The following is a 16518-nucleotide window of genomic DNA, read 5'->3' as shown; positions in this document are numbered from 1 at the left end:
CGTGTGCCGGGAGCTGTGTTATTCCTCCTCATATATCACTGTACGGTCCCCTCTCCCCTATATAATAATAATACCACATATCAGCGTGTACCGGGGGCTGTGTTATTCCTCCTCATATATCACTGTACTGTCCCCTCTCTCCTATATAATAATAATACCACATATCAGCGTGTGCCGGGAGCTGTGTTATTCCTCCTCATATATCACTGTACTGTCCTCTCTCCTCTATATAATAATAATAATACCACATATCAGTGTGTGCCGGGAGCTGTGTTATTCCCCCTCATATATCACTGTACGGTCCCCTCTCACCTATATAATAATAATACCACATATCAGTGTGTGCCGGGAGCTGTGTTAGTCCTCCTCATATATCACTGTACGGTCCCCTCTCCCCTATATAATAATAATACCACATATCAGTGTGTGCCGGGAGCTGTGTTATTACTCCTCATATATCACTGTACGGCCCCTCTCCCCTATATAATAATAATAATACCACATATCAGTGTGTGCCGGGAGCTGTGTTATTCCCCTCATATATCACTGTACGGTGCCCTCTCCCCTATATAATAATAATACCACATATCAGTGTGTGCCGGGAGCTGTGTTAGTCCTCCTCATATATCACTGTACGGTCCCCTCTCCCCTATATAATAATAATACCACATATCAGTGTGTGCCGGGAGCTGTGTTATTCCTCCTCATATATCACTGTATGGTCCCCTCTCCCTTATATAATAATAATACCACATATCAGCATGTGCCGGGAGCTGTGTTATTCCTCCTCATATATCACTGTACGGTCCCCTCTCCCCTATATAATAATAATACCACATATCAGTGTGTGCCGGGAGCTGTGTTATTCCTCCTCATATATCACTGTACGGTCCCCTCTCCCCTATATAATAATAATACCACATATCAGTGTGTGCCGGGAGCTGTGTTATTCCTCCTCATATATCACTGTACGGTCCCCTCTCCCCTATATAATAATAATACCACATATCAGTGTGTGCCGGAAGCTGTGTTATTCCTCCTCATATATCACTGTACGGTCTACTCTCCTCTATATAATAATAATACCACATATCAGTGTGTGCCGGGAGCTGTGTTATCCTCCTCATATATCACTGTACGGTCCCCTCTCCCTTATATAATAATAATACCACATATCAGCGTGTGCCGGGAGCTGTGTTATTCCTCCTCATATATCACTGTACTGTCCCCTCTCCCCTATATAATAATAATACCACATAGCAGCGTGTGCCGGGAGCTGTGTTATTCCTCCTCATATATCACTGTACGGTCCCCTCTCCCCTATATAATAATAATACCACATATCAGCGTGTACCGGGGGCTGTGTTATTCCTCCTCATATATCACTGTACTGTCCCCTCTCTCCTATATAATAATAATACCACATATCAGCGTGTGCCGGGAGCTGTGTTATTCCTCCTCATATATCACTGTACTGTCCTCTCTCCTCTATATAATAATAATAATACCACATATCAGTGTGTGCCGGGAGCTGTGTTATTCCCCCTCATATATCACTGTACGGTCCCCTCTCACCTATATAATAATAATACCACATATCAGTGTGTGCCGGGAGCTGTGTTAGTCCTCCTCATATATCACTGTACGGTCCCCTCTCCCCTATATAATAATAATACCACATATCAGTGTGTGCCGGGAGCTGTGTTATTACTCCTCATATATCACTGTACGGCCCCTCTCCCCTATATAATAATAATAATACCACATATCAGTGTGTGCCGGGAGCTGTGTTATTCCCCTCATATATCACTGTACGGTGCCCTCTCCCCTATATAATAATAATACCACATATCAGTGTGTGCCGGGAGCTGTGTTAGTCCTCCTCATATATCACTGTACGGTCCCCTCTCCCCTATATAATAATAATACCACATATCAGTGTGTGCCGGGAGCTGTGTTATTCCTCCTCATATATCACTGTATGGTCCCCTCTCCCTTATATAATAATAATACCACATATCAGCATGTGCCGGGAGCTGTGTTATTCCTCCTCATATATCACTGTACGGTCCCCTCTCCCTTATATAATAATAATACCACATATCAGCGTGTGCCGGGAGCTGTGTTATTCCTCCTCATATATCATTGTACGGTCCCCTCTCTCCTATATAATAATAATACCACATATCAGTGTGTGCCGGGAGCTGTGTTATACCTCCTCATATATCACTGTAGGGTCCCCTCTCTCCTATATAATAATAATACCACATACCAGCGTGTGCCGGGAGCTGTGTTATTCCCCCTCATATATCACTGTACGGTCCCCTCTCCCCTATATAATAATAATACCACATATCAGTGTGTGCTGGGAGATGTGTTATTCCTCCTCATATATCACTGTACGGTCCCCTCTCCTCTATATAATAATAATACCACATATCAGTGTGCCGGGAGCTGTGTTATTCCCCCTCATATATCACTGTACGGTCCCGTCTCCCCTATATAATAATAATACCACATATCAGCGTGTGCCGGGAGCTGTGTTTTTCTCCTCATATATCACTGTACTGTCCCCTCTCCCCTATATAATAATAATACCACATATCAGCATGTGCCGGGAGCTGTGTTATTCCTCCTCATATATCACTGTACGGTCCCCTCTCCCCTATATAATAATAATACCACATATCAGTGTGTCGGGAGTTGTGTTATTCCCCCTCATATATCACTGTACGGTCCCCTCTCCTCTATATAATAATAATACCACATATCAGCATGTGCCGGGAGCTGTGTTATTCCTCCTCATATATCACTGTACGGTCCCCTCTCCCCTATATAATAATAATACCACCACATATCAGCGTGTGCCGGGAGTTGTGTTATTCCCCCTCATATATCACTGTACGGTCCCCTCTCCCCTATATAATAATAATACCACATATCAGCATGTGCCGGGAGCTGTGTTATTCCTCCTCATATATCACTGTACGGTCCCCTCTCCCCTATATAATAATAATACCACATATCAGTGTGCCGGGAGTTGTGTTATTCCCCCTCATATATCACTGTACGGTCCCCTCTCCTCTATATAATAATAATACCACATATCAGCATGTGCCGGGAGCTGTGTTATTCCCCCTCATATATCACTGTACGGTCCCCTCTCCTCTATATAATAATAATACCACATATCAGCATGTGCCGGGAGCTGTGTTATTCCCCCTCATATATCACTGTAAGGTCCCCTCTCCCCTATATAATAATAATACCACATATCAGCGTGTGCCGGGAGCTGTGTTATTCCCCTCATATATCACTGTACGGTCCCCTCTCCCCTATATAATAATAATACCACATATTAGTGTGTGCCGGGAGCTGTGTTATTCCCCCTCATATATCACTGTAAGGTCCCCTCTCCCCTATATAATAATAATACCACATATCAGCGTGTGCCGGGAGCTGTGTTATTCCTCCTCATATATCACTGTACGGTCCCCTCTCCCCTATATAATAATAATACCACATATCAGCGTGTGCCGGGAGCTGTGTTATTCCTCCTCATATATCACTGTACGGTCCCCTCTCCCCTATATAATAATAATAATACCACATATCAGTGTGTGCCGGGAGCTGTGTTATACCTCCTCATATATCACTGTAGGGTCCCCTCTCTCCTATATAATAATAATACCACATATCAGCGTGTGCCGGGAGCTGTGTTATTCCTCCTCATATATCACTGTACGGTCCCCTCTCCCCTATATAATAATAATACCACATATCAGTGTGTGCCGGGAGCTGTGTTATTCCTCCTCATATATCACTGTACGGTCCCCTCTCCCCTATATAATAATAATACCACATATCAGTGTGTGCCGGGAGCTGTGTTATTCCTCCTCATATATCACTGTACGGTCCCCTCTCCCCTATATAATAATAATACAACATATCAGTGTGTGCCGGGAGCTGTGTTATTCCTCCTCATATATCACTGTACGGTCCCCTCTCCCCTATATAATAATAATACCACATATCAGCGTGTGCCGGGAGCTGTGTTATTACTCCTCATATATCACTGTACGGTCCCCTCTCCCCTATATAATAATAATACCACATATCAGTGTGTGCCGGGAGCTGTGTTATACCTCCTCATATATCACTGTAGGGTCCCCTCTCTCCTATATAATAATAATACCACATATCAGCGTGTGCCGGGAGCTGTGTTATTCCTCCTCATATATCACTGTACGGTCCCCTCTCCCCTATATAATAATAATACCACATATCAGTGTGTGCCGGGAGCTGTGTTATTCCTCCTCATATATCACTGTACGGTCCCCTCTCCCCTATATAATAATAATACCACATATCAGTGTGTGCCGGGAGCTGTGTTATTCCTCCTCATATATCACTGTACGGTCCCCTCTCCCCTATATAATAATAATACCACATATCAGCGTGTGCCGGGAGCTGTGTTATTCCTCCTCATATATCACTGTACTGTCCCCTCTCCCCTATATAATAATAATACCACATAGCAGCGTGTGCCGGGAGCTGTGTTATTCCTCCTCATATATCACTGTACGGTCCCCTCTCCCCTATATAATAATAATACCACATATCAGCGTGTACCGGGGGCTGTGTTATTCCTCCTCATATATCACTGTACTGTCCCCTCTCTCCTATATAATAATAATACCACATATCAGCGTGTGCCGGGAGCTGTGTTATTCCTCCTCATATATCACTGTACTGTCCTCTCTCCTCTATATAATAATAATAATACCACATATCAGTGTGTGCCGGGAGCTGTGTTATTCCCCTCATATATCACTGTACGGTGCCCTCTCCCCTATATAATAATAATACCACATATCAGTGTGTGCCGGGAGCTGTGTTAGTCCTCCTCATATATCACTGTACGGTCCCCTCTCCCCTATATAATAATAATACCACATATCAGTGTGTGCCGGGAGCTGTGTTATTCCTCCTCATATATCACTGTATGGTCCCCTCTCCCTTATATAATAATAGTACCACATATCAGCATGTGCCGGGAGCTGTGTTATTCCTCCTCATATATCACTGTACGGTCCCCTCTCCCCTATATAATAATAATACCACATATCAGCGTGTGCCGGGAGCTGTGTTATTCCTCCTCATATATCACTGTACGGTCCCCTCTCTCCTATATAATAATAATACCACATATCAGTGTGTGCCGGGAGCTGTGTTATACCTCCTCATATATCACTGTAGGGTCCCCTCTCTCCTATATAATAATAATACCACATATCAGCGTGTGCCGGGAGCTGTGTTATTCCTCCTCATATATCACTGTACGGTCCCCTCTCCCCTATATAATAATAATACCACATATCAGCGTGTACCGGGAGCTGTGTTATTCCCCCTCATATATCACTGTACGGTCCCCTCTCCCCTATATAATAATAATACCACATATCAGTGTGTGCCGGGAGCTGTGTTATTCCCCCTCATATATCACTGTACGGTCCCCTCTCCCCTATATAATAATAATACCACATATCAGCGTGTGCCGGGAGCTGTGTTATTCCTCCTCATATATCACTGTACGGTCCCCTCTCCCCTATATAATAATAATACCACATATCAGCGTGTGCCGGGAGCTGTGTTATTCCTCCTCATATATCACTGTACTGTCCCCTCTCCCCTATATAATAATAATACCACATATCAGCGTGTGCCGGGAGCTGTGTTATTCCCCCTCATATATCACTGTACGGTCCCCTCTCCCCTATATAATAATAATACCACATATCAGCGTGTGCCGGGAGATGTGTTATTCCCCCTCATATATCACTGTAAGGTACCCTCTCCCCTATATAATAATAATACCACATATCAGCGTGTACCGGGAGCTGTGTTATTCCCCCTCATATATCACTATACGGTCCCCTCTCCCCTATATAATAATAATACCACATATCAGCGTGTGCCGGGAGCTGTGTTATTCCTCCTCATATATCACTGTACGGTCCCCTCTCCCCTATATAATAATAATAATACCACATATCAGTGTGTACCGGGAGCTGTGTTATTCCCCCTCATATATCACTGTACGGTCCCCTCTCCCCTATATAATAATAATACCACATATCAGCGTGTGCCGGGAGCTGTGTTATTCCCCCTCATATATCACTGTACTGTCCCCTCTCCCCTATATAATAATAATACCACATATCAGTGTGTGCCGGGAGCCGTGTTATTCCCCCTCATATATCACTGTACGGTCCCCTCTCCCCTATATAATAATAATACCACATATCAGTGTGTGCTGGGAGCTGTGTTATTCCCCCTCATATATCACTGTACTGTCCCCTCTCCCCTATATAATAATAATACCACATATCAGTGTGCCGGGAGCTGTGTTATTCCTCCTCATATATCACTGTACTGTCCCCTCTCCCCTATATAATAATAATACCACATATCAGTGTGCCGGGAGCTGTGTTATTCCTCCTCATATATCACTGTACGGTCCCCTCTCCTCTATATGATAATAATACCACATATCAGCGTGTGCCAGGAGCTGTGTTATTCCCCCTCATATATCACTGTACGGTCCCCTCTCCCCTATATAATAATAATACTACCACATATCAGCGTGTGCCGGGAGCTGTGTTATTCCTCATATATCACTATACGTTCCCCTTTCCCCTATATAATAATAATACCACATATCAGCATGTGCCGGGAGCTGTGTTATTCCTCCTCATATATCACTGTATGGTCACCTCTCCCCTATATAATAATAATACCACATATCAGCGTGTGCCGGGGGCTGTGTTATTCCTCCTCATATATCACTGTACTGTCCCCTCTCCCCTATATAATAATAATACCACATATCAGCGTGTGCCGGGAGCTGTGGTATTCCCCCTCATATATCACTGTACGGTCCCCTCTCCCCTATATAATAATAATACCACATATCAGCGTGTGCCGGGAGATGTGTTATTCCCCCTCATATATCACTGTATGGTCCCCTCTCCCCTATATAATAATAATACCACATATCAGCGTGTACCGGGAGCTGTGTTATTCCCCCTCATATATCACTGTACGGTCCCCTCTCCCCTATATAATAATAATACCACATATCAGCGTGTGCCGGGAGCTGTGTTATTCCTCCTCATATATCACTGTACGGTCCCCTCTCCCCTATATAATAATAATACCACATATCAGTGTGTACCGGGAGCTGTGTTATTCCCCCTCATATATCACTGTACGGTCCCCTCTCCCCTATATAATAATAATACCACATATCAGCGTGTGCCGGGAGCTGTGTTATTCCCCCTCATATATCACTGTACGGTCCCCTCTCCCCTATATAATAATAATACCACATATCAGCGTGTGCCGGGAGCTGTGTAATTCCTCCTCATATATCACTGTACGGTCCCCTCTCCCCTATATAATAATAATACCACATATCAGTATGCCGGGAGCTGTGTTATTCCTCCTCATATATCACTGTACGGTCCCCTCTCCTCTATATAATAATAATACCACATATCAGCGTGTGCCAGGAGCTGTGTTATTCCCCCTCATATATCACTGTACGGTCCCCTCTCCCCTATATAATAATAATACCACATATCAGCGTGTGCCAGGAGCTGTGTTATTCCCCCTCATATATCACTGTACGGTCCCCTCTCCCCTATATAATAATAATACCACATATCAGCGTGTGCCGGGAGCTGTGTTATTCCCCTCATATATCACTGTACGGTCCCCTCTCCCCTATATAATAATAATACCACATATCAGCGTGTGCCGGGAGCTGTGTTATTCCCCCTCATATATCACTGTACGGTCCCCTCTCCTCTATATAATAATAATACCACATATCAGCGTGTGCCGGGAGCTGTGTTATTCCTCATATATCACTGTACGGTCCCCTCTCCCCTATATAATAATAATACCACATATCAGTGTGTGCCGGGAGCTGTGTTATTCCCCCTCATATATCACTGTACGGTCTCCTCTCCCCTATATAATAATAATACCACATATCAGCGTGTGCCGGGAGCTGTGTTATTCCTCCTCATATATCACTGTACTGTCCCCTCTCCCCTATATAATAATAATACCACATATCAGTGTGTGCCGGGAGCTGTGTTATTCCCCCTCATATATCACTGTACGGTCCCCTCTCCCCTATATAATAATAATACCACATATCAGCGTGTGCCGGGAGCTGTGTTATTCCTCCTCATATATCACTGTACTGTCCCCTCTCCTCTATATAATAATAATACCACATATCAGCGTGTGCCGGGAGCTGTGTTATTCCCCCTCATATATCACTGTACGGTCCCCTCTCCCCTATATAATAATAATACCACATATCAGCGTGTGCCGGGAGATGTGTTATTCCCCCTCATATATCACTGTATGGTCCCCTCTCCCCTATATAATAATAATACCACATATCAGCGTGTACCGGGAGCTGTGTTATTCCCCCTCATATATCACTGTACGGTCCCCTCTCCCCTATATAATAATAATACCACATATCAGCGTGTGCCGGGAGCTGTGTTATTCCTCCTCATATATCACTGTACGGTCCCCTCTCCCCTATATAATAATAATACCACATATCAGTGTTTACCAGGAGCTGTGTTATTCCCCCTCATATATCACTGTACGGTCCCCTCTCCCCTATATAATAATAATACCACATATCAGCGTGTGCCGGGAGCTGTGTTATTCCCCCTCATATATCACTGTACGGTCCCCTCTCCCCTATATAATAATAATACCACATATCAGCGTGTGCCGGGAGCTGTGTAATTCCTCCTCATATATCACTGTACGGTCCCCTCTCCCCTATATAATAATAATACCACATATCAGTATGCCGGGAGCTGTGTTATTCCTCCTCATATATAACTGTACTGTCCCCTCTCCCCTATATAATAATAATACCACATATCAGTGTGCCGGGAGCTGTGTTATTCCTCCTCATATATCACTGTACGGTCCCCTCTCCTCTATATAATAATAATACCACATATCAGCGTGTGCCAGGAGCTGTGTTATTCCCCCTCATATATCACTGTACGGTCCCCTCTCCCCTATATAATAATAATACCACATATCAGCGTGTGCCAGGAGCTGTGTTATTCCCCCTCATATATCACTGTACGGTCCCCTCTCCCCTATATAATAATAATACCACATATCAGCGTGTGCCGGGAGCTGTGTTATTCCCCTCATATATCACTGTACGGTCCCCTCTCCCCTATATAATAATAATACCACATATCAGCGTGTGCCGGGAGCTGTGTTATTCCCCCTCATATATCACTGTACGGTCCCCTCTCCTCTATATAATAATAATACCACATATCAGCGTGTGCCGGGAGCTGTGTTATTCCTCATATATCACTGTACGGTCCCCTCTCCCCTATATAATAATAATACCACATATCAGTGTGTGCCGGGAGCTGTGTTATTCCCCCTCATATAGCACTGTATGGTCCCCTCTCCCCTATATAATAATAATACCACATATCAGTGTGTGTCGGGAGTTGTGTTATTCCCCCTCATATATCACTGTACGTTTCCCTTTCCCCTATATAATAATAATACCACATATCAGCATGTGCCGGGAGCTGTGTTATTCCTCCTCATATATCACTGTACGGTCCCCTCTCCCCTATATAATAATAATACCACATATCAGCGTGTGCCGGGAGCTGTGTTATTCCTCCTCATATATCACTGTACGGTCCCCTCTCCCCTATATAATAAAAATACCACATATCAGCGTGTGCCGGGAGCTGTGTTATTCCTCCTCATATATCACTGTACGGTCCCCTCTCCTCTATATAATAATAATAATACCACATATCAGCGTGTGCCGGGAGCTGTGTTATTCCTCATATATCACTGTACGGTCACCTCTCCCCTATATAATAATAATACCACATATCAGCGTGTGCCGGGAGCTGTGTTATTCCCCCTCATATATCACTGTACGGTCCCCTCTCCCCTATATAATAATAATACCACATATCAGTGTGTGCCGGGAGCTGTGTTATTCCTCATATATCACTGTACGGTCACCTCTCCCCTATATAATAATTATACCACATATCAGCGTGTGCCGGGAGCTGTGTTATTCCCCCTCATATATCACTGTACGGTCCCCTCTCCCCTATATAATAATAATACCACATATCAGTGTGTGCCGGGAGCTGTGTTATTCCCCTCATATATCACTGTACGGTCCCCTCTCCCCTATATAATAATAATACCACATATAAGCGTGTGCCGGGAGCTGTGTTATTCCCCTCATATATCACTGTACGGTCCCCTCTCCTCTATATAATAATAATACCACATATCAGCGTGTGCCGGGAGCTGTGTTATTCCCCCTCATATATCACTGTACGGTCCCCTCTCCCCTATATAATAATAATACCACATATCAGCGTGTGCCGGGAGCTGTGTTATCCCCCCTCATATATCACTGTACGGTCCTCTCTCCTCTATATAATAATAATACCACATATCAGCGTGTGCTGGGAGCTGTGATATTCCCCTCATATATCACTGTACGGTCCCATCTCCCCTATATAATAATACCACATATCAGCGTGTGCCGGGAGCTGTGTTATTCCTCCTCATATATCACTGTACGGTCCCCTCTCCTCTATATAATAATAATACCACATATCAGTGTGTGCCGGGAGCTGTGTTATTCCCCCTCATATATCACTGTACGGTCCCCTCTCCCCTATATAATAATACCACATATCAGTGTGTGTCGGGAGCTGTGTTATTCCCCCTCATATATCACTGTACGGTCCCCTCTCCTCTATATAATAATAATACCACATATCAGCGTGTGCCGGGAGCTGTGTTATTCCTCCTCATATATCACTGTACGGTCCCCTCTTCCCTATATAATAATAATACCACATATCAGTGTGTGCCGGGAGCTGTGTTATTCCTCCTCATATATCACTGTACGGTCCCCTCTCCTCTATATAATAATAATACCACATATCAGCGTGTGCCGGGAGCTGTGTTATTCCCCTCATATATCACTGTACGGTCCCCTCTCCCCTATATAATAATAATACCACATATCAGCGTGTGCCGGGAGCTGTGTTATCCCCCCTCATATATCACTGTACGGTCCTCTCTCCTCTATATAATAATAATACCACATATCAGTGTGTGCCAGGAGCTGTGTTATTCCCCCTCATATATCACTGTACGGTCCCCTCTCCTCTATATAATAATAATACCACATATCAGCGTGTGCTGGGAGCTGTGATATTCCCCTCATATATCACTGTACGGTCCCATCTCCCCTATATAATAATACCACATATCAGCGTGTGCCGGGAGCTGTGTTATTCCTCCTCATATATCACTGTACGGTCTCCTCTCCCCTATATAATAATAATATCACATATCAGCGTGTGCCGGGAGCTGTGTTATTCCCCCTCATATATCACTGTACGGTCCCCTCTCCCCTATATAATAATACCACATATCAGTGTGTGTCGGGAGCTGTGTTATTCCCCCTCATATATCACTGTACGGTCCCCTCTCCCCTATATAATAATAATACCACATATCAGTGTGTGCCGGGAGCTGTGTTATTCCCCCTCATATATCACTGTACGGTCCCCTCTCCTCTATATAATAATAATACCACATATCAGTGTGTGCCGGGAGATGTGTTATTCCCCCTCATATATCACTGTACTGTCCTCTCTCCCCTATATAATAATAATACCACATATCAGCGTGTGCCGGGAGCTGTGTTATTCCTCCTCATATATCACTGTACTGTCCTCTCTCCTCTATATAATAATAATACCACATATCAGCGTGTGCCGGGAGCTGTGTTATCCCCCCTCATATATCACTGTACGGTCCTCTCTCCTCTATATAATAATAATACCACATATCAGTGTGTGCCGGGAGCTGTGTTATTCCACCTCATATATCACTGTACGGTCCCCTCTCCCCTATATAATAATACCACATATCAGTGTGTGTCGGGAGCTGTGTTATTCCCCCTCATATATCACTGTACGGTCCCCTCTCCCCTATATAATAATAATATCACATATCAGCGTGTGCCGGGAGCTGTGTTATTCCTCCTCATATATCACTGTACAGTCCCCTCTCCCCTATATAATAATAATACCACATATCAGCATGTGCCGGGAGCTGTGTTATTCCTCCTCATATATCACTGTACTGTCCCCTCTCCTCTATATAATAATACCACATATCAGCATGTGCCGGGAGCTGTGTTATTCCCCCTCATATATCACTGTACGGTCCACTCTCCCCTATATAATAATAATACCACATATCAGTGTGTGCCGGGAGCTGTGTTATTCCTCCTTATATATCACTGTATTGTCCCCTCTCCCCTATATAATAATAATACCACATATCAGTGTGTGTCGGGGGCTGTGTTATTCCTCCTCATATATCACTGTACGGTCCCCTCTCCCCTATATAATAATAATACCACATATCAGCATGTGCCGGGAGCTGTGTTATTCCTCCTCATATATCACTGTACGGTCCCCTCTCCCCTATATAATAATAATACCACATATCAGCATGTGCCGGGAGCTGTGTTATTCCTCCTCATATATCACTGTACGGTCCCCTCTCCCCTATATAATAATAATACCACATATCAGTGTGTGCTGGGAGCTGTGTTATTCCTCCTCATATATCACTGTACGGTCCCCTCTCCCCTATATAATAATAATACCACATATCAGTGTGTGCCGGGAGCTGTGTTATTCCTCCTCATATATCACTGTACGGTCCCCTCTCCCCTATATAATAATAATACCACATATCAGCATGTGCCGGGAGCTGTGTTATTCCTCCTCATATATCACTGTACGGTCCCCTCTCCCCTATATAATAATAATACCACATATCAGTGTGTGCTGGGAGCTGTGTTATTCCTCCTCATATATCACTGTACGGTCCCCTCTCCCCTATATAATAATAATACCACATATCAGTGTGTGCCGGGAGCTGTGTTATTCCTCCTCATATATCACTGTACGGTCCCCTCTCCCCTATATAATAATAATACCACATATCAGTGTGCCGGGAGCTGTGTTATTCCCCCTCATATATCACTGTACTGTCCCCTCTCCTCTATATAATAATAATATCACATATCAGCGTGTGCCGGGAGCTGTGTTATTCCCCCTCATATATCACTGTACTGTCCCCTCTCCCCTATATAATAATAATACCACATATCAGCATGTGCCGGGAGCTGTGTTATTCCTCCTCATATATCACTGTACTGTCCCCTCTCCTCTATATAATAATAATACCACATATCAGTGTGTGCCGGGAGTTGTGTTATTCCCCCTCATATATCACTGTACGGTCCCCTCTCCCCTATATAATAATAATACCACATATCAGCATGTGCCGGGACCTGTGTTATTCCTCCTCATATATCACTGTACGGTCCCCTCTCCCCTATATAATAATAATACCACATATCAGCATGTGCCGGGACCTGTGTTATTCCTCCTCATATATCACTGTACGGTCCCCTCTCCTCTATATAATAATAATACCACATATCAGTGTGTGCCGGGAGCTGTGTTATTCCCCTCATATATCACTGTACGGTCCCCTCTCCCCTATATAATAATAACACCACATATCAGCGTGTGCCGGGAGCTGTGTTATTCCTCCTCATATATCACTGTACGGTCTCCTCTCCTCTATATAATAATAATACCACATATCAGCGTGTGCTGGGAGCTGTGTTATTCCCCCTCATATATCACTGTACGGTCCCCTCTCCCCTATATAATAATAATACCACATATCAGTGTGCCGGGAGTTGTGTTATTCCCCCTCATATATCACTGTATGGTCCCCTCTCCTCTATATAATAATAATACCACATATTAGTGTGTGCCGGGAGCTGTGTTATTCCCCCTCATATATCACTGTACGGTCCCCTCTCCCCTATATAATAATAATACCACATATCAGCGTGTGCTGGGAGCTGTGTTATTCCTCCTCATATATCACTGTACGGTCCCCTCTCCTCTATATAATAATAATACCACATATCAGTGTGTGCCGGGAGCTGTGTTATTCCCCCTTATATATCACTGTACGGTCCTCTCTCCTCTATATAATAATAATACCACATATCAGCATGTGCCGGGAGCTGTGTTATTCCCCTCATATATCACTGTACGGTCCCCTCTCCTCTATATAATAATAATATCACATATCAGTGTGTGCCGGGAGCTGTGTTATTCCTCCTCATATATCACTGTACGGTCCCCTCTCCCCTATATAATAATAATACCACATATCAGCATGTGCCGGGAGCTGTGTTATTCCTCCTCATATATCACTGTACGGTCCCCTCTCCCCTATATAATAATAATACCACATATCAGCGTGTGCTGGGAGCTGTGTTATTCCTCCTCATATATCACTGTACGGTCCCCTCTCCTCTATATAATAATAATATCACATATCAGTGTGTGCCGGGAGCTGTGTTATTCCTCCTCATATATCACTGTACGGTCCCCTCTCCCCTATATAATAATAATACCACATATCAGCATGTGCCGGGAGCTGTGTTATTCCCCTCATATATCACTGTACGGTCCCCTCTCCTCTATATAATAATAATACCACATATCAGTGTGTGCCGGGAGCTGTGTTATTCCCCCTCATATATCACTGTACGGTCCCCTCTCCCCTATATAATAATAACACCACATATCAGCGTGTGCCGGGAGCTGTGTTATTCCCCCTCATATATCACTGTACGGTCCCCTCTCCCCTATATAATAATAATACCACATATCAGTGTGTGCCGGGAGCTGTGTTATTCCCCCTCATATATCACTGTACGGTCCCCTCTCCCCTATATAATAATAATACCACATATCAGCGTGTGCCGGGAGCTGTGTTATTCCTCCTCATATATCACTGTATGGTCCCCTCTCCCCTATATAATAATAATACCACATATTAGTGTGTGCCGGGAGCTGTGTTATTCCCCCTCATATATCACTGTACGGTCCCCGCTCCCCAATATAATAATAGAAATAATGATATATAATACATCACCTCGGTACAGCCCGGAGGAAGAGTCAGTCAGTGGGTGATGACATCATACCTTCATTGGCTTTTCTATCTGTGGTGTATATTCGGACTACAAGAAAATGGCCGCCGTTTATTCTTCTCCCTCTATTGTGAAGGAGTCTAACCATTCGATAATGGCCGCAATGTTTTAGTAGCAGATTGTTTTAATAACAGTTAGTCCTCTACTGCCCTTCTTTGAAGTACGTGACACGCACATGACACTAAGCATGCGCGTTACTTCAGGAATCTGACTGATGCTGCCGCGGCCATGTTGGATTGGGGCAGTGGCTGATAACAGTTAGAGCTGATGTCATTATCATACAGAGGGGGGCCTGACAGCAGCAGCACAAAGGGGGGACCTGACAGCAGCAGCTCAGCAGCATAATAATGTTTTTCAGCCATATATCAGACCTCTATTGAGAAGTATATAGAATATATAGAATGGTGGAGTGAAGACTGTATCCCGATGACTAGTTACAGATGGTGACGTTTCTATTCATTGAAACAAACAAAATAAATATTTTGGGAGACGCAATACGGACCCTCCGCCTATTTTAAATCAGCTTTATTTATTTTTCTTGTTGCTTGCGTTGTCATTTTTTCTTCACATAAGCAAAAAAATATATAAAAATAATGGAGGGTGAGACACAGGCGCTTCCGCCCGGCTCAACCTGAACCAAATGAAGAGTAAAAATTATAGTAAAAAACCTTTATTTTATTTTTTGTAACATCAAAACAATGCACATAATACAGAAGATTTTAGTAATACAGCAATAGCCGCACAGAGTAAGCATAATGCAGGATTGGTGTAGGCGGTTTCAGTAATAACTTCCACGGGTTGTGTATTCCACCCTCACAAGGTACCAGGTGAGGCAGCCATCTTGGGTGCACTGTATGGAATTACCCTGGGTGGAATAAACTTCCCCTAGAAGAGATGATACAAAATGGGGAGATTGCAGAGTCCTAAAGTTCAGAGTAGGATGCCAACAAAACCACCAGACCCATGTGTTTTTCATCCCATCCACAAGCGTACCGGATGAGGCAGCCTGGGTTTTTTTGTTTGGGCAGGAAACCCATTTGGTACTCACAGAAACAGCTAAACTTCTCATGTTACAGCAATTCATTTCCATACATGGTGTCAAACGGGGATTCGGTTAAGATGTCGGCTGTTGGGATCTGATAGCCATCAGAATTCTGACGCTGGAATCCTGGTATAGCAGGCAGGTTAGAGTTAGGGCCGGGAAAGGGGGGGGGGGTTATGTTTAGGCGCCACCCGTGGAAGAATAGGCTGTGTGGGGAGGTTAGGGTTAGGCTGTGGTGAGGGGGGTA

General features: G+C 44.0%; 1 protein-coding gene across 1 annotated transcript in view; it reads right to left on the bottom strand.

Annotated features, from left to right (window-relative positions):
* LOC134983577 (zinc finger protein 436-like) overlaps positions 1 to 15275 on the bottom strand; it is a 153730-nt gene extending 138455 nt beyond the window's left edge. The window contains exon 1 of the mRNA XM_063949237.1: positions 15175 to 15275. The gene's annotated coding sequence lies outside the window, so the exon portion shown is untranslated. The remainder of the gene's footprint in view (positions 1 to 15174) is intronic.
* Between the last annotated feature and the right edge of the window lie 1243 nt (positions 15276 to 16518).

This window comes from Pseudophryne corroboree (assembly GCF_028390025.1).
Source record: "Pseudophryne corroboree isolate aPseCor3 chromosome 3 unlocalized genomic scaffold, aPseCor3.hap2 SUPER_3_unloc_19, whole genome shotgun sequence".
NCBI lineage: Eukaryota > Metazoa > Chordata > Amphibia > Anura > Myobatrachidae > Pseudophryne > Pseudophryne corroboree.
This window is presented reverse-complemented; position numbering and strand designations above follow the sequence as displayed.